Source organism: Mastigoproctus giganteus, chromosome 2, assembly GCF_048544385.1.
Source record: "Mastigoproctus giganteus isolate SK-2022 chromosome 2, ASM4854438v1, whole genome shotgun sequence".
Classification (NCBI taxonomy): Eukaryota; Metazoa; Arthropoda; class Arachnida; order Uropygi; family Thelyphonidae; genus Mastigoproctus; species Mastigoproctus giganteus.
In genome coordinates, this window is record NC_143576.1 from 250,609,774 (window position 1) to 250,612,876 (window position 3,103).

Genomic DNA, 3,103 nt, shown 5'->3' on the forward strand with positions numbered 1-3,103 from the left:
AAAAGAGCAAATAATATAGGGCTTATACTTCTGTCTATTGTATATATGTTATGGTAAATTTGATTAATCCGGTGATTATGAATAATTACCAGTTAATATGTATAATCGCCAATAATATTGGAGAATTTAATAAATATATAGCAATTTATTAAATATACCAGTCATTTTACATATTCTCCAGCGCTCGCTGGTGTATTTGATAAATAGGACAGAGAAATCATATGAATGAAATGAAGGGAAGTGCTTCTGCGCACTGTCGAGCCGACTAGCCACTTCTAAAACCTATAATATACCGCCATTTAGTTAGTGCAGCACTGTTGGGCTGAACGAGAACGACCAGTGTGTCTACATTTCTACCATTTAGTGCAACACACAACAACACATCAGCATTTAGTTAGTGCAGCGTTGTTGGGTTGAACTAGAACGACCATTGAGTCTGCATTCTTACCGTTTAATGCAACGTTATACTTATAGATAAAGTTAAACGTATTTAGTTTATGTCCATAGGTAAGTTTTCTTTGAAAAACAATTAGAAATGAACATGTAATGAAAATTTTTGTAGTTTGCCAAAGTTTAACAGTTATGGATACCATTGAAAGAATGAAAGAAAGTTTTACTGTAAATTTAACGAAAGTAACAGAAACAAAATACAGTAACAAAGGTTTCATAACAAAAGAAAAATATACACAGCTGATAAATGACATTTTTGCACTAAAATTGAAAACCACAGGGAAAACTCCAGCAGATTACCAAAGGCTCAAGCGCTATGATATAATTAAAGTAGGTGATTGTAATAAATTGATTTACCCTGTTCAAGAAAATAACCAAAGCATAAAATATTATGTCTGCACTGAGGAAATTTTTGATACGATACATAATATTCATATAGCTATTGGCCATTGGGGAAGAAATCGGATGATGAACGAAATTCAAAAAAAGTATAAAAATATAACCGCTGAGTCTGTAATGGTATATTTAAACTTATGTGAGCCTTGTCAGAAGAAAAGTAAAGTTCCTAAAAAAGGCTTAGTGGTTAAGCCAATGGTGTTTAACGAAATGAATAGTAGGTGTCAGGTAGACCTGATTGACATGCAAAGTCAAGACAAGGGATACAAATTTATTCTTGCATATCAAGACCACCTAACAAAATTTGTACAATTGCGTCCCTTAAAAAGCAAACGTGCTGAAGAAGTTGCTTATGTTTTATTGGATATATTTACTATTTTTGGAGCTCCTTCTATCCTTCAAAGCGATAATGGTCGCGAATTTGCGAATAAAGTTGTCGAAGAATTACGTTCTTCTTGGGAAGAACTCAACATCGTACACGGTAAACCTCGGCACAGCCAGAGTCAAGGTTCTGTCGAACGTGCAAACCAAGACATAGAGAATATACTGAGTATGTGGCTAGAAACTAATGAAACACGCAACTGGAGTGAAGGATTATGATTTGTTCAATTAATGAAAAATAGAGCATATCACCAAGGAATTAAATGCAGTCCCTATGAAGCTATGTTTGGTTCTCCCATTAAAATTGGCCTCAAAACCTCATGACTTCCCAAAGAAGTTATTGTTAATTTAAAAGAAGAGGAAGAACTAGAAAACATAATGAAGCAATTTAAAAATGATCATATGATAGAGAAGGAATCAAATATTTATGATTCTGGAGAGATTGCAGGAGACACTAGCATAAAGAGTATTGAAATTGACAATGACAATATAATGGAGAACGTTGAAGAGAATATGGAGATGGAGAAAGTTAAGGAGAATATGGAGAATGTTGAGCAGAATATGGAGAACGTTGAAGAGAATATGGAGAACGTTGAGGAGAATATTAAAGAGAATAACAAGGACTTGGATAATATTCTTGTGAATAGGAAAGCACAAATATATAGAAAACGTAAAATAGTAAAAGAAAATCTTAAAATACAAGCTAAAAAAATGATAAACGTGTCTAACAAAAAGTTTCCTACTGGAAAAGTAGGTGATACGGTACGTATAAGAATTCCTGATGTTGACAGAGCCAGAAGTGACCCAAGAAATTGTTTGGCAGTTATTATGGATATTGACAATAGTGGACTATATAAATTGGGTATGAAGAAAGGGAAATTGGCCAACGTTTATACCAGAAATGAGTTTTCTATATGCCATGAAGAATTTATAAGTGTCGTGGAAGTTCCAGGCTCAGAATTATCTTTGTGGGAGTGTGTTAAGAAGTTTTCCATATTTGGTGGTCAAGGTTACAAAAAATGTAATTGTAAAGGAAAATGCAACAGTAATAAATGTAGTTGTAGAAATAGTAACAAACTGTGCAATTCAAATTGTTATCATAGTTTATCTTGTAATAATAAATAACATTAAACTTTGATTTTTTTTTTGTATTCTGGCATATAATTTCAATTAATCAATATTACCAGTAAGCATTGGAGATTATTCATAATATCTGGTATGTTTGATAAATTAAGCATATTCTCCAATATTATTGGGAATTATACATAATAGCTGGTAATTATGTATACTTTCCAATTTATCATATTGCCCGTAACATAACTTTATGATATTCTACCCCATCTTTAGTGTAAGATATTGTTATTATTAATTTTTTCTCCTTTTTTTTATGGAATTATTTCCACCCTGTGATGGGTACCAAGTGCATGGAGTTGTTGCTTGTGCCCGGATATTATAGATAATATTACTGTTAGAATTAGTATTAGTAGAGACATATGATGCAAGAAAGCAAACTTATATAGCATCAGCCAAAAAAAAAACAAAAAAACTTTGCATTTCACCCATCAATTCACTCCATTTGTTTGTCTAGTTCTGCCTTGAACTTATTTAAGTTTCTGACATCCACTACAACAGATACAAATTTGTTCCAACTATCAACCACTCACTGGCTAAAGGCAAATTTCCGCACATCTATTCTACAATTGTCTTTCCTCAATTTGAATTTGTCCCCTCAGGTGAGTAATCTGAGCAAGAGGATGAATCCCATTAGCAATGAGCTTGCTCAATCCATTCAAGGCATTATACACCTCAATTAGATCATCTCGCAGGTGCCTAGTCTCCAGAAGCTGCAATTTGCAGAACTTAAGCCTTTCTTGGT

At 33.1% G+C, this 3,103-nt stretch overlaps 1 pseudogene; it reads left to right on the forward strand.

Moving 5' to 3' along the window:
* The first annotated feature begins 582 nt into the window (after positions 1–582).
* On the forward strand, positions 583–1,446 carry LOC150090376 (KRAB domain-containing protein 2 pseudogene; annotated as a pseudogene).
* The last annotated feature ends 1,657 nt before the right edge of the window (positions 1,447–3,103 follow it).